The sequence below is a fragment of the Zonotrichia leucophrys genome, chromosome 3 (genome assembly GCF_028769735.1).
Source record: "Zonotrichia leucophrys gambelii isolate GWCS_2022_RI chromosome 3, RI_Zleu_2.0, whole genome shotgun sequence".
NCBI classification, from domain to species: domain Eukaryota; kingdom Metazoa; phylum Chordata; class Aves; order Passeriformes; family Passerellidae; genus Zonotrichia; species Zonotrichia leucophrys.
This window is the reverse complement of record NC_088172.1, coordinates 104904226-104928922: the sequence shown is the minus strand read 5'-3', so window position 1 is coordinate 104928922 and position 24697 is coordinate 104904226. Positions and strand designations below refer to the sequence as shown.

Here is a 24697-nt window from a genome sequence, read left to right as displayed (position 1 = left end):
TATTGCTGCCTGCAGTGCTGATTCCTGGTGCTCAGCCCACTGTCAGGGTGATGTGACTTATATTAACTGCAATGTCCCATATCCACAGAGGTATTCCAAAAATAAGCAGTCAACAGTTGAAAAAGTTAATTGCTTTTATTTGGCTGCTGACTACCAGAGCTGTAAGATGTAGGAGGACACAGTATGGGTAAATGAAGGTGTATAGAATGTAATCTTACCCCCTAAAGAGTTGCAGCTGAACCAATTACTAAAGATTAGGAGCAGGCCTGATGTTAACAGGCCACACCTGTAGCCAATAAGAGCAGTGGTGTAAAAGAGTGGATTGGTGGGAGCTGCAGTCAGATGGCTGCTGCAAGGACCAGGAAGAGTCAGTGCCTAGAGGAGCTGCCTGTGAGACACATCGAGGAGGTATGAAACCCTGGTGATATGGAATCCTTGCGCCATAATGATAGTAGAACTCTTGATAACTAAGCAACAGTAAGATGCTGCTTTTCATTGCCTAGCCTAGAGCATTAGGTGTGACCAAGGTTACTGAGGAAGGAAAGAGTGTTGAAATTTGAAATCTTGAACTCCTGGTTTATAAAAAAAAAATAAAAATTGAAGGCTTGGTCTGGCTGGGTGCCTTTGCTGAGGGGAAAATGGGCCTGAATGTTACATTGTGTTGAGGTTTCCTTACTTTTGTCCTTCTCTCTGGATCCTTAGGGTGGCTGGTTTGAAATGTTGTGCCAGCTCTGCTCTGAACCCCTGTACCAGGTACCTGAAGGCTTCTGCTTGCTATTCTGGCTGAAGGGGAATCAACTGACTTAAGTTCATATATCTAGGGGAGCCCTCCCCACTAAACACGCAATTCCACAATGTTGATTTTTCTTTTTCTTAGCACTTAGTACATCTGAGAGGGAAGGGGAAGGGTGTTATTTCTCACCCAGAACACAGCTCTTGGCAGTACTGGGTTTTTTCATCCGAAGAAGCCCAGAGTAAGATGAGCACCAAGTTAAAGGAAACAATGGGAGTGTAAATGTCATTTAAACATATACATCTGCAAGCCATTCTCTCCTGAATGCTTGGAAAGTTTGCTGTGTAAATATTGCTTTTTCTTCCTCCTTCCCTGCTCTGCTTGCTCTCAGCCTGGGGACACGAGGAGGGTGCATCACACGATGCCAGGCAGCCCCATCACTGCAGAGGCCCTAAAGCCCAGGTATCGCCTGTGCAGAGCAGCTGAAAAGCTCTGCCATTAAACAGGCAGGTGGAAGCCTCGGCAAGGAGCCCAACACAGGAACTAAACCATTGCAGGCATGGCCCCATTAAAGTACCTTTCAGTCTGGAAATGAGAAAAATGCCTTAGGCAGACCATTCTCAAAATAGCGTTGCAGACACAAAGCCAATATAAACATTAGATGCTCTTAAAGAGCATTTGTTTGAATCGTGGGGTTGAATTGACTCCTTCAGCACTGACAGACAGTGCATATATCTCACTAGCAGCTCTCCAGAGGGTTCTCAGCTGTTGGTGTGGGGAGACAGAGACTGTTCTTCAGGGAGGTTTCTGTAGCATCGCTGTTTCTGGAAGGTAAAAGGTCAACAGCAAAGTTCTGGAAATGTAGTAAATAAATACTCTGACAGCCCTGCCCATCATCTGTGTTGACAGAATTCTCCTGAAGTTATTAGTGTTATTTATTTGTTTTTACAACAGCAGCACTAATTTATTTTTATTAGGAGCCCCAGCTGTGGTTGGGGTTCCATTGTTACAATCATGTCATAACAGGCAGGTCCTCTTTGAAATATTAGTGCTTCACTCTGAGCAGCAAGGCTGAGTATGGGAAGTAAGGAGGGTTCTTCTCCTTCCTACTCTACAACTGGAAAATGGTGGCATGCAAAATTTCGCAAGTTGGCCAAGGCCACCCACAGTCCAGAAACTGCAAGCTGGGGATTGTAAATCTGTCAGCTTTAATGAGGTGTCTGGCTGGGGAGAGTCTCATATGAGTCCAGTTTAAAAGTTAAACAGAAAAAGCCCTGCAAATGTTCTATAGGCAGCACATGGTGTGCGTGGTCAGTGCTGCTGAAGGCAGTGCAGTGTGTCCCATGCCCTCGAGTGAACGTGTGTGTGTGTACTCCCATCAGTCTAGGCTGAGGCAGAAAAGGGGAAGGTTTCAAAAGAGAGAACAAAGTTTGCTGAAAATGCAAACTAGACGGTTCTGAAACTAAGGATTATCTCCTTTCTCAGAAATGAAGCAGCCATACCCACCTTTACCACCACAAGTGGCATTTCTGACATGTCCCTCTGCCACTGCCTGAACAATGAGCACAGGCTGCTTTTTCTGCATGTGATGGGTGTTAGTGTTGTAAATCAGCAGAGAGTTCCCTGACCCACTCAGTGTGTCTCCCCTCACACCTGCAGCTATGCAGGTGCTCACAATTAGGTGGATGATGTTTCCTGACTTTCACCAAGAGGTCAAATACAAAGCAAAATGAGATGGAAAATACTGTAGCATGTGGTGGTAAAGGGGGCAAAAAGGAGTGGGAAGGAAAATTATTTCCATTCTGACGCCAAGAACTTTCAAAAAATTCCTTCGTGAACTCTCAATATTTCCTGTCCTCCCTCATTCTCTATTTTCTGAAATATGAAGACAGGATGTTCCAGATGGAATGAAGTTGCCAGGATGACGGAAGGTTGTTTGTGCAAAGTGAAAACCTTAAATATTTTCCTTTCTTGAGTTTAGGATGATGGTATTCACAGGTAGCATTTGTGTTGCCATGACCCTGAAAGCCTGGGCTTTAAAAGTCATGCAGATAATCATGGATTTTGCCCTGCTTTAGGCACTGGTCACCCAGTTTGAGCTACTTTTTGGGAAATAGCATCTATAGGTGAAAGCCTGTTCTCACCCAGAAAGAGACAGAGCGCTACAGAGAGGCTTTGTGTTATGGACTGTGTAGAAAGTCCAGTTTCTTCTGTCACCTTTCATAATTTCCATTTGCTTAATGGCAGCATGACTTGATCATGTACGGGTAAAGATATTCCCACACACATGATTCTAATGCTGTGACGCTACCAGTGGATCTGGAGGGAAAACAAGGCATTCATCTAAGGATGACCCTGATTTTGCCAAGTGAAGTCAGTGAAAATACTTCTATCAGCTCCATTAAAGCTTGGGTTTGAGTGCTGTAATTAAACATATTCTGCCTCCCTTATACTGGAAGTTTTACTTTCCAGTAGAAATTAATCCTTTAACATTGCAAGCATTCCCTTTATTTATTGTTGAATGGGATAGGAGGTGCAGGCTTGGAGTAGGACTGCATCTGGGCAGCAGGGCAGCCTGCAATGACTGTGCTACTCCTCTCAACTGGGCAAGGACCCTGAGAGTGACAAAACCTTTTCCACACCTCCTAGAAAGAGGCAGAATGGCCACAACAATTCCGTGCTGTCACTGGGGCTGTGAGGGTGCAGCCCTGCCCATGAGAAGGCTGATGAGCAGCACTGGCAGCTGGGTTAGTCTGTTCCAGTGCTGCCCATCATACCTCTTGGTACAATAAATAGGGAACACACGATTCCTCCATCTCACCTGCAAATGCCATATTAACAGTTCACCTTTCAAAGGCAGGAGGCTACTTCAGCCCAATCCCAGATAATTAGAAACACCTTGTTCATCACTACCTAATTTTCCCTCAGCTGTTTGTGTTTGTTCTTGATTCTTTGCTGCTCTTAGACAAATGAGCTTTTAAATTTCAAATAAAGAACATTCTAAAAATAACTTTGATTCTTGTGAATCAGAAGGCTGCCTAAACCATAACCAAATACACTTTTGTTCCCCTTCTCCTTATTGCAGCTATATTAGAGCAATCTGAAAGGAAATCCCCTCTAGTCACTGGTAGGACGTGGGAGGTGTTTGCACCTTCTAAGTGTGGCCAGTCCTGCTCAATTGGCCACACCTGCACTTGGTTTCATAGCAAGGAAGGAGCTGGGCTTGAAGGGAAAGGCTGGTGTGTAAGTAGTGTGCTGATGCTGCTTTTATGGAGAGCTGTAAGCTGAGGAAAGGCTGAATTGGGAATATGCTGCTCCGTGAGTGAGCTGCAGCCCTTCTGAGCTTGAGGTAGAGCCCTGTGTATAGGGTGATGATGTTAAACTGAGGAATTCTGCCTGGATGAAAGCTGCTGCTGGGAAGGTGCCTCCTGAGGAAGAGGAAAGAGTGGGGAAGCGGTGAGGACTGGAGTTCAGCTGCTCTGCACAAAGTTTCCTGGTATGTCAGAACTTTTTCCCCTTTGGAAAAGGGCAGCCTAATGAGAGCGAGGAGTAAGAATGAAAGATTTGGTAATGTGGTTACAGCCCTGGTTGCCCTGTGAGTCTTCAGAGTGAGGCCTGGCAAGCTCTGCCTGGTGTAACTGCAAGGTAGGAGCAAGGAGAGAAACCAAACCCTGCTGACTTGGGCTGAGTGGGAGATCAGAGGTTGCTTTTTCCTCAGGAAAATGCTTCTTTCAAAGTCTGGGGTCTTGATTAGCCCATTTAGTGTTACCTGTCTATAAATGGCTCCCAGATAAGATCCACTTCAGCTCCTGGAAATGATGCAATATTAATAGGGAATTCAGAATGGTGAGTGAGTCTTAGGGGGCCTGTGTTGGCTCTTGGAGCCCCAAGATTTGTTTGGGATGATATCACAGTCTGCAGGACCCTTGGCAGGGCTGATGGGCTCTGGATGGCTTTATTTTATGTACATGTATAGAGGCAGGTGCCTAAATAATCATAACTAAGCCCTGCAGAGCTGTGGTGAGCCTGCCAGGCTGCTCTGAGTGGCGCTGTGTGCCCTCTGCCTGTGGCTCACCAGTGAGTGCTGCCTGCAGCTGAGCAGGAAGGGAACACGAGGCTGAGCCTTGTGATGGAGTCTGATATTTGAGCCCTTGATTAAACTGATGGCCTGTTGTTGGGTAATGTCTGTGAAGCTCCAGCTTTTATCAGAACAAGCAGTGGTGCTTTGATTCCAGTACAAGGAGGATGTTGTAAATCCTGGGATAGTGCAGGTTCAGGGAAAGGGTGACATCACTTAGACATGTCTTTTAAGCAGGTTCACCAAAATCTGCAGACATTTATTGGTCCAGATGAGTTTGCAAGTGTCAAGCGCCTGACCTTCATCTCTGTTGCACTTTGAAGAATTAATAGAGATGTTGGTACGTGCAGTTGCTAGTGACTTGAATGAAAGGCTTGAAATCCTTTGTTCTAGGATGTAAAACTCCATTTTTCTTTAGTTACCCAGGTTAATTAAGATACATTTAATTTCTGGGGCATTAACTGTGGCTTGTCATCACTGTGTGCAAAGTGATGACCAATGGGTTGTTATTCCATAAAGACTCTTTTTTTGCCTTGCAGAAGTCCCCTCTCTCTGATCACTGTGGGTTCATTCTCTGTTTGATCCCTGTTTGAGCCATTCACTTCAGAGCTGGACTCAAGGATCCTTGGGAGTCCCTTCCAGCTCACAATATTCTGTGAAATCTCTGACCCAAGCAAGACTTCGGGCCATTAGAAAACTTGAAAGTTAGAAAACTTGGCTGAAATAAGAAACTGGTGAATTTTGTGTAATGGGATTTGTGATGGTGGTGGCTGTAGCCCTGATGAACTGAGTTGCCTTCCCTGTCTCTGTGCTTGGGAAAGCACCAGAATCCTTCCTGGCCTTTCACAGACTGAGCTGAGGATGTGTTTCCTCCACCTGATTTTTGTTGCAGCTCTGTAATACATTGCTAAGTTAATTTTTGGTTTCCACTGGTATTTAGTCATCCCTCCCAACCAACAGAGCTCGCAGGGTGAGGAGGAACACAGCCCAAGTATTGTCTGGAATGATGTTGTGCAGTCAAATGTAGGACAATGGAAATTCTAGGGATGGTTTACCTACTGAGTGATTCCTGATGCAGTTAATCCCTCCTTTTGAAACAGATTACGGTTTGGGCTGGGCAGGGGGATAGAAATCATTCATCCAATCCAGAACTTTTTGAAGTTTCTCTGTTCTTTTGTGGATCAGCAGGGACACTGAGCAGTGTGTACATGGGTTCTGAAGCTGGTTTATTGTTCAGTGTATCACTTTGTGAATTATCCTGGCTACTCCTGAAGGGCACATGAACTTCTTGATAGGCTTTGTTTAGTTTTTGGTTTTGCTTTTATCACAATAACGTTGTGGTCTGCTAAGATGGAGTCCCACAAACCTCTGATTGGAGCAGGAGATCATTTCTGCCTGCAAATCCCTGAATCTACTTGAAGACAAAGGAGGGTTTGTCCAATAAAAACATCTCAGTAGAGGTCTGGGGACCTTCTGATGTGGGGTCTGAGCTGTGGGAAATTCAGGGCTCCTGGCCAACTAACCAATATGATTAAGTAGAAGCTGCTTATTGTTTATATTATGCACTTATTTATACATTTTAACTCTACTGTATACTCTGATCTCATATTTCTTATTGGTGCCTTTGCTTGTTGACATATTTTGGTGTTTTTTTGTATTCTTTTGGTACTTCTCAGAAGATGTGTTGGGTTACAGTCTAGGTGTTTTGCTGCCCCCATTATCAAGTTTTGTAGTCTTGGAATTTGATTTCTCGGCTTCTTTCTTATTTTAGCACGGTTTGTCTTAATAACTGTGATGAATTCCAGAGGGCCCTGAGAAAATTCTGATAGCAGTTTCAAGTGAAATGGCAGGTGCACCCTGTAGTCTGAGTTGTTCAGATACATTGCTGCAGTGAGCTGGGCTGTGGATGGGCTGGAGTGCAGTTTCAGGCTGTCCTGTAAATTTTATGCTGTAAACTTTGTCCTGTAACTTGATGCTGTTGCCTGCTGCTTCCTGTGCCACTCCAGAGTGATAGTGCCCAAAACCTGCAGTCCATGAGGAAGTTCTGAATCCTTCCCTAGAAATGTGTGTACACATACTGCCTCGCTTTATGCTTTTTATAACAAATGCTTTGGCTCAAGTGGCAAATGCTGAGGTAGGAACCTCTCCTTTTCCCTGTCATATCAGCTCCAGAAGCTGAGGGAGGTCTCTGCAAAGCACTTCTTCATCAAATAATTTTCTGGAGTCTCAGCAGAACAGCAATAAGAAACAGAAATGGTGGGAAGCAGCAAATATAACAGGCATGCTGTAATGGAGGAATAATGGTGTTTGACAGTTGCAACTTAAATGAAATTATTTTTCTAACATCATGACTTAAATTTTGTGGAATTTCTGGCCTTGGAAATGTTCAAGATTCAAGTAGACATGTCCCTGAGCAGCCTGGTCTAATTACACCTGCTTTGAACTGGAGGTTGGAGTAGATGACTTCCAGAGGTCCCTTCTTACTTAAATTATTCTGTGATTTTAATAAGAATATCCCATACCTTGGTCCCTTTCTCTCTGTGTGGTGTGTGATATGTTACACTGTTTTGGCAGGGATTTTATGAGTAGCTGAAGTAACTTATACTGAAATAATTCTTGAAAAGATTAATAAATGTTATACCACACTGTATCATTTTACTGTGTGTGCTACTCCTCCTATCAGTGCTTGGCTGTATTCATGGCTGCTGTAAATCACTTTAGCCATGTGGATACTTAGTTGCAACACTTTAATTTAATTTCTTTCATATATTCACATTTGAACCTTGGTTTTCTTAGTACTGTGTCCAATGTGTGGTGCTTAAAAGGAGATTAATGTTTGGGGGCTATCTATTAGCTTTTAAATTTGTAATGAAACCTCTCTCAGACTTGGGCTAAGGCTCCTTAGGGGGAGCCAAATAAAATTCAGGATTGCTTCTAATCTTTTCCTTATTGCTATTATGATTTAAAGATCCTTTGTCTACATGAGACCTGGGCCTGAGCATGCTTTCATTTTCAGACAGGACTCCAAAGAACTCATATAATGTTAATATCTTTCATGCTGGTAAAATGTCACAGATTTTTTTTTTTACTGGCAGAGAATTTGGCCTATTCTGCAATGTTTCAGGGTTGACAGATTGAAGATCCAACCTCTGCCAGTTGGCTGAGAGGGAACACCAAACCTTGGATGCACATAATCTTGTGGGAACAGTCTACTTCTGGAAATCAGGAACTGTTTCCTTAAACTGCTGATTACTTGGAGACTGTACCACAAAGAACATAATTCCCCTGCCTTGTTTCTGTTCCTAAACAGCTGTTTCCTGGCCGTGGCTGCACACAGGGTACTGGGCTCACTCTGGTTGCTGGTATTGCTCTGGCTGGAGCTGTGCCTGATGCTGGTGGGCGAAGGAGGACCCAGACAAATGATAGAGCTGGGCCTGAGGGAGGGTGGCTGGGGAAGAGTGATGGAGGTGGTCATCCTTGACTGTTGAAATGAGGCTTGATTGCTGCTGTTCAACGAACACTGCTGCTGTTCAACACATGTCACAGGCTGAAATCTCCCTTGATTTTAAGCTCTTAATCATATTGCCCTGACAATCAGCAAAATGGACATACTGTGTGGACCGCAAGATGTCAGCAAGACACACCCACTGTCCACATTTGGCAGCTTTTTTTGAAAAGTGAAATAACAAGTGCCAGGAGTGCCAAACCAAACCTAAAATGAAGACAAAACCAGAAGGACCGTCCAGATGGGTGTGTGTCTATTTGAAACAGAGCTTTTTTCAACAGGTCTCATGACACGCTTGTCCCAAACTGGAATCCAAGTCATCAGGTTTATGGTAACGAATGATTCAAAGGGAGCAACTCCCTCCCCTTCTCTCTGCTCAGGTTTTTGGACATGTCTATGGTGAGATGGAGGGAAGAAATCCATGACTGTCTAACCTCAAACCTAAATGCACAGCTCCATTACTGGTGATGGATAGTGTGCTGTGGGCACACCAAATGGAAAATATATTGATTAGGTTGATACGTGCCTTAAATCAGGGTTCTCAGACTTATCTGGGGAGCCCAGGTCACTCTTCTAAAGGATTTAATGGAGGCTTTTGAAGCCTGAGGACCTCATTGTGTCCCAAAATATGTATATGTTGCTGAACATTATTTGCTTTTTCAGCTCCTGCCTGGCTATGAATATGTGTTGGCAGTTCATTCTTTATAACCTTTCGTTTTTTTTTGCACCATTACTCTATGTAGAACTTATGTGATCATTTTAAATTGAGCCTTACTGTTTATTGAATATTTAAAGACATCATTATGAAGTATTCCAGAGTAGAAATCAATAGTTTAGTCATCCATAACAAAAACTTCTTAGATATTGTAAGCAGAGGAGTTCTCAAGTTTTTTCCCCTGTACTGAAATATTAGCTTGAACAAAAATGATTGCTGAATCTTTTTAGTCAGCCTGACTGTTGTAGTGCTTTCTCCAGCTTTCCATATCTGCTGTGGTCAATTAAGGATCACAGCACTTGCCATTTTGACTGAAGTTTTGTAGCTGTGGGTTATTAAAACATGTGGGGGTTTCCTCTCTAATATATTGATGCCTTGGAAGCTTCTACTCTGTGTGCTCTGCACCCTCAGCCATAGAGAGCAGAGTGGGAAAGCAAAACTTTCCATCAGTTCATGACATGCGGTCAAAGTCGCGTTTCAGCATGCACTAAACAGATCCTATTCTGTTTGACTTGGTTGACATTCAGGGATGGAAATGAAATTATAAAAATCATCCCTTATTCATAAAGTCACTGAATGGTTTGGACAGGAAGAAGCCTTAAAGATCATCCAGTTCCAGCCCTCCTGCCTTGGGCAGGGACATCTCCCCCTGGACCAGGTGGCTCCAAGCCTTGTCCAGCCTGGCCTTGAACTCTTCCAGGGATGGGGCAGCCACAGCTTCTCTGGGCAACCTGTGCCAGGGCCTCACCACCTAATTATGAAGCATTTCTTCTTAATATCTAATCTAAACCTACCCTTTCCCAGTTTGAAGGGTATCTTCCCTGTCCTGTTGCTCCATGCCCTTGTCTAAGGTCCCTCTCCAGTGCTCTTGTAGCCCCTTTAAGCACTGGAGTTTTCTGAGTTCTCTCTAGAGCCTTCTTCAGACTGAGCAACTCCAACTCTCAGCCTGTCTTTGAAGGAGAGGCTTTTCTTTTGCCTGCTTTAGCTTCAGTGGATGAGAATGTATTTCCTTAGGAAGATGCTCTGTATTTGCAGACTATCGTGTTTGCCAAGCACTGCTGTAATTAGAATAGTAAATATTTGTTTTTGATTGAAAACCCAGTAAATATTTGTGTATAAGCCGTATAAATGGCTAGAGGCATTTTTTCAGCCGAGCAGATGCAGCCTTGCACTGACCTTTCCCAAAAGTTTTCCTCTTTTTCTGAGAACTAAGTCATATAGTTAGAACCAGAAATAGCTGCTGTTCTCTTCACCTTCCAGGGAACTGCAGATCAGGGCAATGAAAAACACATAAATGAAAATGATCCCCAAATGTTCAAGCTTGCCTGAACTTCTGTATTGAGAGAAGTCCTGATCCAAATCTGTGCACCCCAGACCCCTCTGTAGTTGCAGGGTTGGTTTGTACTTTGCAACTTTTAAAATGCTTGTTTCTTTCAAATGGGGAAGGAAAGCAGCAGAGCAGAGGGGTGGTTATTTTGATGTTCTCAGAAAGGGGTGCTTCCTCCTTTTTCTTTAGTTTAATTTGGGAATTCTGCTGCTTTCATTTTGTTTCTGATCTTCTGCTTGCTTCCCAGATGTGTTCTTTATCCTCTACTGGAGTTTAAAAGGGCTGTTTCTCTAGCAGTCATCTTGTTGGTGCTCACAAATATGACTGCTCTCACTTAACACAGCTGTCGAGATGCATCAGTGTGTGATTCAGTTTTGTTCTAGATTCAATACTTCAGTGTGTGATTCCTTCTGGAATCTTCACAGTGGCATTAATAATGTAGCCAAAGTATCTTCTTGGTTCTATTTCAATAGAAGCACAGTGGTCTCTCACTGAACCGATGTGGAAACTGGTTAAGATGCTGAGGGGCACAGCTTGTGCAGTGAGGTGACTCTGCTGCAGTCTGGGTTTAACAGCAACAATGTAAGAAATGCTTTCCCTGCTGCTGCTGGGCCTGGCTGGGGGTATGAAGGGAGGGTTTCTCCACCTGTTTGGGGAGGCTAAAAATTGTGGGTGAGGCTAGAGCAGAGGAGAAAGCTGGGAGTGTTACAGTGAGAGAGCAGTGGTGGTTCAGCAATGACAATGAGCCTGTTGATTGTGAGAGTTCCTCTCTTGGTATCTGTGTGCAAGACTTGTGGAAGAGGGAACATTGCATGCATGCTCCCTTTCCTGCTGGCTTTTCATGGGATTTGCTCTGTGGCTCCAAGCACCTTGTGCAGACAGATGTGTTCTCAGCACTTGCTCAAAGATCGCTTGTTGTTCTGGCACAATCTAGCAATTTCTCCAATAGATTCCTAAAATGTGGGAGAGTGTCTAATGTCAGAATGGGTGGAGGTGTAACCAGATCATTGATAGGGAGAATAAAAGCTCCATATGAGCAATAATTTGCAGCCTCCCAGCTCAACTTTTCTCCAGGCTGTAGAGGGATTGTGTGCAGTTATGTTAACCCAGGAGTGGGGGTGTGGTCTCTCTCTTTATAAATACCCCTGCCTTGAGTATTTGCAGATGCAACCATCTCTTCTCTCCTTCCAGAATGTACCTGCCTTGAAACGTTTTATTCCATGGCACCGGAATTGCAGCTTAGCAGTGCACATGACATTTGCACATTAATTGTCAATTAATGACATTTGTCCTGATTTTCCCCCACTTGCTGAATGAAAACATTTGTTGAAAAATACTTCCCTGGCTTAAAACTATGGAGATATCCCTCTTTCACTAATTTAGTAATGGGGCTATGATTATTTATGTATTTATTTTTTCGAAATTCACACCTAGGGGCCTTTTTAGGTATTAAAACCTAGCAAGAGGTTTTGTATATTCAGATCAATGACTATCCCTGTAAAAAATTTGGAGGTCTCCGTTCAGATTTGCCTCCCTGGATCCAGCTATATGGAGTCTTTTGGTTTTTGAGATGCAGTCTTTCAGTACTGGTAACACAATGAAATTGTCCAACCTCTGTGTTATAGGACTTAGATTTTCCTGAAAAAACCAAAATTTTGATTTTCTGGAAAATGACTGTTGAAAGTGTGACAAAATCACTAACCAGTGTCTCCTTCCAGGGGTTCATCAGCCAGTTCTGAATGAAACCCAATTTCTGCAGTGTTTTTTACCATGAGGCCACTAAGGCAAAGCATTCAATGTGACATTAAAAAATAAAGGTGCTGGGCACACCTGTGGATATGATGGGTACCTCAGTCCATCTTGTGTTACATGCACATCTTGCTGACCAAGGGTGGTTGAAAGGCAAAATAAATTTTTTCAACCATTTAAAAATAATTGGCTGGAAGATGCAATGTAACAATCCAACACCCATCTTGAACATGCTGTGGTGAAACTTGAGGAAAACTCAAACCCTAAGAAGTTTCAGGTATGTCCATTTCATGAATGTGTCCATGGTGTGGATTCCATTGGTGACCAATTTCTTCAGTAATGAAAGAATAATTTAAAAAATGCAGCTGAGAGGGATGCAGTTCTTCTAGGGCATCCTCTGACTGTGAGCAGGATCAAACCCAGCTATGTCACTCCTTACAGATTTTCATTTAACCTGCCCTTAATTCTCCTAATGGTGGATGTTCTGTCCAAGAAAAACATTCTTGTGCTTCACTACTCCTTTACTCCCAATGTTGTCCTGAATATGTGTAACTTAATCATATTTCTATTTGTTCTGACCACCGTGGATTAATTCTTTCCCCTTTTTTCAGCAGTCCATTTCTCTTCTCTTAAAGCAACCCCAGTTTCTCAGTCTTTTTTGGCAGCTCATGATTTCTGAACTTCAGACCGTTCCCATGACTCTTCTCTGGAGTTTCACTAAATGGTCCAAATGAGGGTGTAATTATTCAGCTGAGGTCTTGCAAAAGCTGAATAAGTGGGCACTTCATTTGCCTCACAGTTTTTACTCCTAGTTATATGTTCCAGGATGATGGTTAGGGCTTTATTTATTCAAAAGCCTGCTTCTCTTCATGCAGCCAGCACTTCTGCACATTACCTCTTCTTCTAGCCATAAATGAGTATTCCCACTTCAGTGCGAAGATATTGCACTTACTGAATTTTCTTGGACATTGTTTTTTGCCACGTAATTCATTAATTTAATTTGGAATGCTAGTCCAGTCCTCCAAGGCAGATTCCCTTCTAGCAGCAATGTCATCCATCTAAGCTATAATGTCTAGGCCAGAGAATCTACATTAGCTGGTGCCACCTTAAGAGTTGGGAACTGTGGTTAAAATGCAATTTAGAAGTTCCATTTTGACTTGAATTCCTGGTCAGTCCCTACTGGAAAAGTGCACCCAGAGATCTGCATTGTATTTTGAAGAGGAGAAAGCTGAGGCCTGGAGGAACCAGCAACTTGTCCAAGGTCAGGGAGGAAGATGGCAGGGGAGCAGGGTCCAGTCCCAGCTGTGTCAACTCCCAGACCAGGGCCCCAACCACAAGGCCATCTCTGTGCCCAGCTGGGTCTGTGTGTCTGCCTCCTGGGCAGAGCCCAAGCCCTTGGTGAAAGATCAGGATACAGTGTAAGCAAAGTTGTGTTTATTTTAGAATGCAGGCCCTGGATGTTGGAATGCTCGTGGGGTTTGTGCTGAACCTTGGGACAAACACCAGTGCAGCCAAGGCAGCCTCTAGGAAGCAGGAGGCACCTCACCTGGTGTTGATTACCACTTCTGTACATCCTGTCTGCTTGGGGGAAATCTGGCTAATACATGTTGGGATGAGTGGATAGTAAGAGTAGGAAGGAATTAGTGGTCATGGGGAGGTCAGAGTGAGTGGCACAGCTTGTTAATATTAGTCCTCAAGCCAGATGGGCTCACAAGATATATTGGCTTTGGGAAAGGTGATGCACTGCTCCATTTGGATGCTTGTCCTGTGAATTCTCTGAGTGATTTGACTGCAGCAGCTTCACAGGGATGCCAGCTGGAACACGTGCCTTGGGAGCAGGGAGCTGATTATGCCCTGCTCTGGTTTTTGGCTCGTTATCACAGGAAGTGTATGCCTGCTTCTCTGGTGGCCTGTCTTGCAAACATTGTTGGGGTACTAGAAACATGAAGCAGATGTGGATGAAGGGTAGAATTTCTGACGAAGGCTAGTTCTGTTGCTGGGGATGTATCTTAGAGAAAAAAAGGGACATCTAAATCAAAAAACATACTTGAATATAAATCCAGAAAAATAAGGCCATCTTTAGGACAAAATATGTAGTAGTTAAGTGATTTGCAGTGAAGATTCTCTTCTAGTCTGCTTCATCTTGGATCAGGCACCTAGAGTTGCCCAACTCTGTACAGTGCCAGGGTTAAACCTGTGCTGTGTGAGCCATGAGTGATGCTGCAGTGTTCAAAATGGTCGGAACAAGAGTAATGTTTGTGGGATGCTTGGGAGAACTGTGTTCTGAGATCCTCTGAATTGTAGAAAGAAAGAAAGAAGGGGTTAATGCAGCTTGTGGGGAGACAGGAAATGTCCCAGCTGGAGCTGATTAAATCTGCTGTGTAGCCTAAGCTGCCCAGATGGGAGACACATGGCAGAGTGAGATGTGTTGTGTAGCTCCAAGGGATGTCTTATCACTAAGTGGGCCTTGAGCACTGATTGGAGGTCTCCCTCCACACTGAGGGTGGGTCTCCTGGGCTATCAGCAGAATGTCAAACCACATTTTTAACCTTTTCCACATCAAGGTTTCCTGTGCCCAAGAAGAGGCATAGCAGTGAAAACAGAAGGTGAACAGAGGTGAAATAGAAGCTGCATGCTTTTCTGCATCTGGCCACCAAGCCCTTAGAGAGACTTTGGAGCTGTTGGGTGCCTCACTGTCCCTGTTCCCTCCCCTCTGTCTCTAGGTAGAGCAGTGACACAAAGTGTGAGGCAGCCTGGACTGTTCAGAGATGGGAGAAGGACTGGGAGAGCCCTGCTGTCAAACTGAGTCTTACAGCTTGACAGCTGTCAGGGCACTGTTAATTGTGGCTGTGTCTAATTAGCAGGGCCTGTGACCCCAGCACGAAGTCCTGCTTCATGAGCAGTTCAATTTGTACGAGTTCCTCTGAGGCATTACAGCAGATCTGTTTCTTCTAAACCAGCTCCAGCCATGGGCATAATCCTGTGTCCAGCAGGGATTAGTGCCAGGGTCTGTGTAGAGCACTTCCTTAAAGCAGCTGTGGGACAGACCATCTCCAGAATCCTTATTTGTGGTTTTTTTTAGTTTTAAGAAAAGTATTTTTTTACAGAATGCATCCATAATTTAAATTTTTCTTATTTTTACTATTCCTACACATCTCAGTTCTGACGCAGGAGTTTCTAGAAACATTCCACATCAGGCACCTGCTTGGCTAATTTTCTCCATCTTTACAAGGTGTCTCACAACCTCTGTCAGATGCTGGAGTTTTTCCTTCAGCTCTGTCTGGAGCAGCTGGGGTGCATCAAGGCTCGTGCACTGAGGCAAGGCTTTGATGTTGCTCCAGTGATACTGTTGATAACACCTGATTGTTTTCCATCTAGATCTTCTCAGAAATTGATCTTGATCGAACACATGTTAGGCCCTGTAAAACTAGACAAAAGCTCCTCCAGTGGGGCTAAAACAGCAGTTGCACAGCTTTGGGTTTGTTTTCTTTAATAAACTATTTTTCCTTTTTTCTGTCTTTCACTGGGGGCTGGGAGAAGCAGCAGATGTGGGGAGAGACAGCTCGTGCTGGGAAAGGAACAGGTCACGTTCCTCTGATTAGAATTGCAATAAAGAGAGGAGATTTTGCCTTTGAGGAGGAGCTCTGGTATTGCCATAAGAAAATGGCAGTTGAGCAGTGTTCAGGGGCCTGGCCAGGTTTCAGTTCCAGTTTCTTTTGCAGTAAAGGGGCCCTTCTGCCAACCAGTTCCCTTGTTCCTTAAAGAGCTGTCTCCCTAATGATTCAGGCTTTGTGCCCTGGCAGTATGGGAAGAGAATGAGGATTTCCATTTTGAGCAGATGCCCTGAAGTTCTGACACTGCATGGATTTCAGCAGGTACAGGTTTTCTTCAATTCTGGGAAACAAAACAGGACACCCATTTCTGCCAAAGGAAGGTGGGCATTTGTCCCTCAGCTTTAATAACTGCAATAGCCAGAGGCTGTTCCAGCTTCTGTCAGTGCTGAATCTGACTTTGGAGTAAAATGTGCCTGTGTAACACCAGCTGGAATCAAATTGCTGGGTCTTTCTGTCTTTTTTATTTTGCTCTTTACCTTGAGAGCATTTTTGAGGTGACAACATTTACACAACAAGAGCCATGGAATTTCAGAGTCATTTCTCCAGAATGAAACCCACATACTTTTGGTTTGAGGGTCCATTCTTATGTATGTGCTAGTCTCTGTTTCCTTTATCCTTCATGTTGGAAGAGTGGAAAAGGTCACTTGCAGGGGGATTTGATGGGAAAAAGGGTGCCAAGCCTGTCCCAGACAGGGAAGTGATTTAGTGGTTCTCATAAGGTCTGTGGGAGTGGATGTCTTGCTACCAAACCCAAAGAGGATAAAATTCTCTCCTGAGCAGAGGGCGAGCACAGAGAGATTTGCCACTGAAAAGGGCTGGGTTGAGCCAGGAGTGATCCATAGGCCCTGCTGCCCAAGGGTGGATGATGCCTATGGAATGGAACTGCTCAGGATAATCAGGGGTGGCAGTGCTGGTCCTGGCTGCCTTTCATCTCCCCAGGCAGCCCAGGCCATGCACAGCCTCAAACTCTGCAGAGTTCACTTGGCTGGAGCTGGCACTGCCTGAACCAACAGCAAAGCTCCGTCTTGGCTTCACTGCAACGTCTGCAGGAGCCCCCTGGGCTGGGAACTGCAGCAAAGGCTGCATTACTGGGAATTGCTCCTGCGTTTGTGAAATGCAAATCCCTACACCATAGTGTAAGCTTAGTGCTAAATTTCCCATTTGTTATTCTGACCAGAAGTTCCCACTAGTTCTGAAATGCATGGGAAGGCTGCTGGCAGCACAGGCAAAGAGTGTCCTGCTCTGGTAATTTTTTAGCATGCAGTAAAGCCTGAATATGTGACTTCAACTTTTTTCCCCTGGTGGAGTTTGCCTTGGCTTGGTGACTGGACCATTTACTCTTCTCTTCCCTGTGAGTCTGGGTTCCAACACTCTGGCAAATGCATCTTAAATATTTGAGGCCCTTGAAGTTTTTCTTAGATTTAAGTGTGGTGACACAAATTATGTAAAAGCTTTTGCTACATAATTATTCGAGCCTTAACATCTTTAAGTATTTTCTGATGTTCTGCAGCTCAGTATGAGACTTGTTTTTTTTTGTTTTTTTTTTCCATGATCTGCTTTTGTGGAGATCTTGACATCCTCTGCTTGCTTGATGAAACAAATCTGGAGGCAAAAATGAATCTTTACAGAAAACATCTTTGGTTCCCTTAATGACAATGATTTAAATACCACTGATAATTAGATTCTAAGTGACTCAGAGCAGATTTTCAAAAGGCCAGCAGCCTAATGATTGAATTGCTGTTCCTATTGAAATAATTCTCAAAAATGTGCTGGTTAGTAAGAGATTGTGAGAAAGAAGCTGAAACTTTTTAAATAGATTTTGAGACTTGGTCCAGTCTGAGGGTGTACCCAAGTACAGCTGATGTAGCAGTGCTGTGACAGATGAGTAACACGAGCTGGGACTGCAGCCTGGCTGTGAGCAGGTGACAGTGAAGGTGCTGTGACCCCCTGCTCAGCCAGGTCAAGGAGGGAAGGGGGTGATCCAGACTACTGGGACATTTTCATTCCCTGCCCCAGCTCTCTCTCTTCTGCTGCAGCAGCGTTTTATTGAGAAATACTTGCTGCTGAAACCAGATGAGACTGTAAAGCCCCATCTGGGAGGAAAAGAAGGAGAATAATCCCATTTTGAGTTCTTGCATGCCATTAGTGCCATACAATGGGAGGGAGTGGGTGAGACTCAGTATAGCTTTACCTAATGCTGTGGGTCATGTAATTGAGGTACTCAATGGCCTGGCCAGCTGTAATGGGAAGAAAAATATTATGAGATTCTTAGCTCATCTTACCCCCTAGTTGAGAATAAAGTCCCTTTCTTTACAGATGAGCAAACCCCAGTCCCAAACAGGGAATGCATATCTGTATAACTGTGGCTTAATGGATAAGAGAATGTAACATTTTATGTGTGAATCAGCATTCTGGCTCCCAAAAGGTTATTCAGCTAGTCTAAAATATAATATGCTTGGAACAATGACAGCACCCCTTCTGTTATATTGTAGATACTTTTGCTGTATTTTGTTAAGGATCAGTGAAAAATGAAACATTACTCCTTAATCCCTGAAGAGCCGTCTAACAGAGCAGTTGAAATGCACAAGGAATAGCTATGAAGAAGAAAATAATGGACTGGCTGTTTAATCCAACAGAAAGTCTTAGGTGGCAACTCCTGTTTTGCTATGAATAGCAATTTCTCTGCAGACATTTTATTTTGTGTTGATCGAGGGCAGTAAAACAGCAAAACTTTGTGCATGACCAGAAGTCAAACTGATGGTTAGTTGTGTACACAAACAGAAAAGGTTTGCTTTCTGCCTCTGCCCTCGTAAATCATGCAGTGTTTGCATTGAGAAGATGAGCCCTGGTGCATGCAGGCAGAAGGCCTGTGTTTGTGGAGGCCATCCCAAGAGAAGGGAAGGCATCACCAGTGCAGGGATCACAGACACCTCTTGTGCTTTTCTTTTGGCTTTGTTGGCAAGGAGCTGAGCAGGTACCATGGCCTGTTGGCCCGTACAGCATGCCCATGCAGCACCTGGGGAGAAAGGTTCAAATCTGCATAAGGCAAGGGGGCAGACAGTTCCTGCTGGGATTGTCTTGGGAATTGGCATGTCTGGTTCTCTGTGGGGCTCTGAAAATTGTACCCTTGCCAGCAAAGAAGGCAAAAAGGCTTCTTTCAAAAACTGCTGAGATCTGCAATGCACCCTGAGGTATTCACAAGAGGCATTGCATTTCAGGAATACATTAGAAACATAAGATCTAGTTATTTATTTCTTCAGAATCCCCCAGCAGCAGCCTTCCTAAATAACTTCTGTGCTTAAAATTCTTATCATTAGCCTACATGTAGGATTGTTTTAAGGCACTGTGATGCCCTTTGCTGCTTCCACAATTACCAAGCCTTGAGACAGAGGTGGATGTAGACATGAAATGCTAGCTTGTTGTTCCTCTGGGGAGAAACTAAGGGCTGCTCAGAGCCACTGCTGGTGCAGATCAGTGTGCAGAGGAGCTGTCACCAGCTCAATAAATTGACTAATCCTGCCTCCCTTTGGCTTGGCAGGACTGGGATGTGGAGAATTGTGCATCCAGACTGTGCCTAAAAGTTAATTTTGAGCCTGGGCCAGATAGTTAGCATTCAAGAAGTGATACCTTACTCACAAACTAAGGGTCTCACATGTTGTTCTGCCTCTTTTTTACCAATATTGTGGGTCTCATTAAAAGGTAAACCAATATCAACCCATGTTATTGACTTGACTGTGGTGTACCCTAAATTTAGAGCAGATGCCACAGTATGGTGTTTGTACTGTACCCTGGCCAATGTTTACTTCTAATGATGCCATCTGTGCTTCAGTGCTGCTCTCTTCCAAATGCTTTAAAATGAGTAAAAGCAGTTCAACGTAGGGAACTGATAGTTAAAAATGGTTGTAATGTATTTGACATACTGGTTCTTACCAAGGTGTGTGCAGAGTTGTTTAACACAAGACAAGAAACTGTAGAGAGTCAACTCTGACAAACAGGTAATAAAAATAAGTAATCAACAGTTTTTTAAACAGAAAAGGAAAACCACAAAACCTTCCTGTCCCAAATGGAATAAAAAGATCATTGCAAAACAATCAATCACAAAAAGAGGGTGCTTGGAAAGGCCTCTAGACACCTCAGAGGGGAGACAGAGCTTCACATTTTGGAGAGTATGTAAAGACATGATGCTCTAGCTGAATGCATCTTTTAAGGAATCATCCTCTCAGTCCAGCAGCATCTGTCACTCTGGGGATGATGGTGCTGCTGTTTAAGCAAAGCAGTGCTCGGACACCGGGGGCAGATGGACCTTGCAGCTTTAGGATTTGGGGCAAGCAGCTCTAAATGACCTCCATGTAATAGCTCTGGGGGGAAAAAATGCAGTTACAGTCCCCCATGCCACCCTGGATGTTATTGTGAGCGCATTCTTTCCTTTGGCTGAGTTGTGAGGGTGGCCAGCAGGTGACAAGCTGACAGTGCCTCTTCTAGTTCCAACAGCACAAAGTTTGTACTAATTGTTGTTGTGATAATTACTCAATGAATCTCCCGCTGAACTTTATGGTGATTTATATCCTGCAGTTTTTTAATGCTTTGAACCAAAGCTACAGACAGGTTTTGTGTGTAGTATCATGCAAGTGATAATCTCTTGGTTTTGAAATTATCCAGCATTGATTAAATTATTGTGACTTCAGATGGATAATAAGTAGGCAAACTGACCATTTTAGAAAAAGAAACTCTAGTGAGGGAACATCTCCAGAGGCTTCTCCAGCTGCCTGTTCAAACTTTCAATGGTCCATAGAAACTGCAAATACCTAAGGCTGATACTTTTTGCAGACCCTGAATGCATCCCATGAGCTGTGTTCCAGAAGTGAGAATGTTTCACTAACAGGATCCTGATATAAATACAGAGTTACAGTGGGTCAGCTCTGGACCATTCTTCAGCTTTTTTTGCTTTTTCTTGGCTTTTATAGGTGGTCTAAATCCACACTTGATGTGAGCAGTTATGATGTTTTGTCTTGTAGAGCTTAACATAAGTGGGAAGACCAAAGAAAAAGGATTCCAATACTTGCCTGCAAATTAGAAATGTATGAAGAACTTAATACTGGAAAACAGGCATGTACTAAAGAAAGAGGGATGTCAAATGCTAATCAAGGTCTGGTCAGGAATGTGCTCAGCTGGTTAACCAGAAATATACTTCTAAGTTCTTGTCATTAGTCTGCTGAATGGAGTGCATAACTGCAGGTTTTGAAACTGGGAAAAGAAAGAAAATAATTCTTCTTTCTGCAAGCAATTCTCTGATCTGCTGTGCTCTGCTAGACCTGGTTTTAAATGGAATAGGAGGACTGTGTACCTTGCCCAAGCAAACCCTGTAGTGCCACATGTTACACAGAAAAAAAGTGACCTGCAGGGGTATTGGGATCATTTCCACAAAATCTCACTGCTGAGATGATGTTCATAGAACAGCAAATTCCCTTGCTGTATTTCCAAGATGAATTGCTTTGGTGTGGCTGGTGTGCTCCTATGCAAAAAAAATGTTCGTGTCACTATTCTGCTCTTAGCAGCTTTTTCTCAAGCAGCTTTCATCTCCTGTAGTTGTTCGTAAGGAGAATCTCTCAAAAACCAGAATTAAGTATTTTTTGCTTCTTACTGCTGTCTTCTAGTATTGACCTATTTGTTGTGCCAAAGTTTTTGTTGTTTCTGCACACAGAGAGGTTCAGTGACCCACTGTGGTCCCTTCCAACCTTACCCATTCCGTGGAATGCTTGAATCTCCATGTGGAGCAATGTGTAATCCTCAGCACCTGGCTAAATCTCACTTAAAATGTTTTTGAGATGGAGTTGGGCTGACAAGCTGTGACCCTGTGAAATGTTAAATTGTACTATGCTCTGCTAGGAAATGGAAATTAGTGGAATTGATAAACTTTAGAGGGGATGTGGGATACTACCACGGAGTGAGCATTTCTGCTGCCTGATCTCCCGTTAGTGGTGAAATAAAAGCTGCTGCTTGAACAGGAATGTGCAGGAGGGCAGCAGATCCCATGTAGCTGCTGCTGCTAGGCTGAGCAGTGGTGATGGGGAGAGGTGAGCTTGAGGAAGTTCTCAGGAAAGCAGCCAGGGATTTGGACAACTGAGTTGCTGTGCCCTTGCTCAAGGCTGGCTGTGCATCAGGTGAAATGGGTGAAAAATTACTTCTTCGAGTACTACACTCTGCATGGCTCCCTGCTTCTCTCTGGATCAGGAAAATGTGAACTAGATTTGATTGAACTTTGCTGGTGATGTTTAAATCATGAAGTGTCTCGTTAGATTCAGTGGGCAATGAGACTGATGGGAATTTTCCTCTGCGAGGGGCCTGAGGCTCTCAAAGCAAGGGACTCTTGGCAGGACATCCAGTGCATGGCTTCACAGGCTTTTGTATTTCTTAAAAGCTAATGAAAGAAATGAGCCCAGAAACAGCCTCAAGGACCCTGTCACTTAGCTGGATTGAATTTGCCAGACAATGAAGTGAGAAGTGATGACCCTGGGTCCGTCTGTGAGGAAGGGCTTTGGTGGTGAGGGGACAATGAGGGCTCAGCCCAGGTGCTTTGGCTCCGGGCAGGACTCAGAGGCTGGGGGTTGTATGCAAATGCACCTCCGGTGGCCAGCGGGGCTGCAGCGATGAGTGTGCTTCCCATTAGCGTCTGTTGTTACACAAGAACACAAATTACTCCTCTGACAAATGACATGGGTCCCCTGCCAACGACAAGTTTTGTTCTATGTCAAAACCGAGACATTATGCATTTTTTTTTTCCCTCATATGTAAAAAATTATAATTCCTGATTTTTCTTTGCTACAAGGTCATTTCTAGCCCTGGATTTTGGCATGGAGAACCCTGTAGGACTGGCCAGCTAAAACAAGACCTTATTTATACAGGGGCCTTGTTTATCTTTGGCTCCTTTGGGGAGGTCATGATGGCCCAATGAAGGTCTGTCCCAATCCTTGTGCAGTCCAGCCTATCATCCATGATCTAAAAAAAAAAAAAATAGCAAGGTGAGGTAAATCACCTCTGATACAAGATCTGTGACTGAAGCTGTCAGTTTATAAAGGCGCAGAAAGATCTCATGATGGTGACTGAGAAAGTGATGTTAAATACACATAAGTTCTCTGCTACTGGCTGCTCTCCTGCAGCCTATTCCAAACAGCTCTTTTCCCTTCCCTCAGCAGCTGGTTCTGAAGAAAAGACACTGATGAAGTCTTTTAGCTTCTACAGCATCCTGTTCACTTTGGTCTTGCAGTAAATTTTCCTAGACCCTGCTCTTTTACTGGAGAGTGAGAAGGCCTCTCCAGGCTGGAATCTGGCAGCAAAACATCCACCAGTAACACAAACATGGGGTGTTATCAGCTGCCCTATCAGTCAGGTCGTGCCTTCCCACAGGGTTCAAGGGCTGATGTTTGCTGTGGTTGAAATGCAGCTTGTGTGGAGCTGTGGTTGATATCTCAGTGCCATCATCTTGTGGGTGTTGCTGAGCCAGTGTCAGGATGGAAAAGGTGGGGTCAGCCATAATTAGCCCTTTTCCAGAGGTAATGCATTGGAAAGGGGAGGAGATGGCAGTGTTTGACAGCACTGCTGGTTTGAGGATTGTGCTACCTGTCCTGCCACCACTGAGTGCTGTATTTTGGACAAATGCATGTTTGTTTGCAGTTCAGGGGTTGCTGTGTGGCTAAAGAGAGCTCCTGAGGCCTGAAACACAAGCCATGGTGTTGGTGTGCTCCTCTGTGTGCAGCCCAGCCTTGGTGTGAATTGTATGTGCAATGTTGGGTCTTGTTTTGGTTTTCTGCCTTCCTCAGTTGGTACCAGGATGTTCAGGATGTTTAAGCAGCATCGGATGCAGTTTTTGGTGCTAGAGCCTTGTCTCACTGCAGATTCTGCTAATGTCACTTTCTCTTGCTGATTGCTGTTGAGACTTCTGACCAGCTGCTGATAGACACAAATCTCTGCATGATTTGTTACAATGGCTGGACTTAATTCAGAGCAGAACTGGATCTCCAAGGATTATTGTTTCCCCTTGCTCGCAGTGCAGCGTGCGTGGAGCGTCCAATGCCCACGAGCACGTATGGCTGCTCAGCAAGCAGCTCCTGCTCAGAGCCGTGCTCCTCACCATTGATCCCAAATGCTGGGGCTGCTGCTACTGTGCTATGTTTCCTCCCCTCTCCACCCACTCCAGGCTGCTGCTGGTGGTCTCCAGCTCCATCCTTCCTTCATCAAAGACCAAAATGTCCATGTTGCAGATGGTGTTAATAATAACAATTGTGTCTCCAACAGTGCTAATGGCCGTGGGCTTCCTTTCATCCATCTCAAATGTTTGAAATCCTCTTCTAGCACCGACCACCCTTTTTTGAGGCAGCTCAGTGGGGTGGTTTTGGCTTCTGGCAGAAATACCAGCAGGCTTAGTGATGATGAAACAGAATCTTGATTGCAGGACTGGGTGGGTTCCCTCTTCTCGCTCCCTTCTTACTGCAACCTGTGCAGTGATAGCAGCTGAGGCAAGGCCTTGAGCTGGGGTCAGGAGCAGCCTATTGACCACGTTTGCCCATCCAGTGTGAGCTCAGACAAGTTTCCTTTGAATATTTAATGCATTTCCAGGCTTTTTACATGCTACAGGGAAACCCCTGAAAATGAATAGGAACTTGAAAAATTCAGCCTTGTTCAAGTGAAGGTCAGATCTTGGTTTAGGAACTAACTTCCACTTTCATCAATTTTTACTGTTCTTCTGTTTCTCTGACCTTTTCAATCCCTCTAAAACACATCCTTTCTTTTTTCAGAGTGTGAGAGTAAGACTGGAAGGAAGAGAGAAGTTGCTGGCTCTTTCAGGAACAGCAGCAGGTTTTTAAAGGATAAAACTGCTGCCATAAAAAAGGTCAATACCCTTAAAATCTCTGAATATTCCAGCTAAATCAATAAATGTGACATTCCTCTGGTTTGTGTCTGACTCAGTGTGCAGCACTA

The 24697-nt window shown here is 44.1% G+C and overlaps 1 long non-coding RNA gene across 1 annotated transcript; it reads left to right on the top strand.

Annotated features, from left to right (window-relative positions):
- The first annotated feature begins 361 nt into the window (after nucleotides 1-361).
- Nucleotides 362-24697, top strand: LOC135446183 (uncharacterized). The gene is made up of 3 exons (XR_010439692.1): nucleotides 362-408; nucleotides 703-753; nucleotides 24514-24697. It is a non-coding gene; the product is annotated as an uncharacterized LOC135446183 (long non-coding RNA).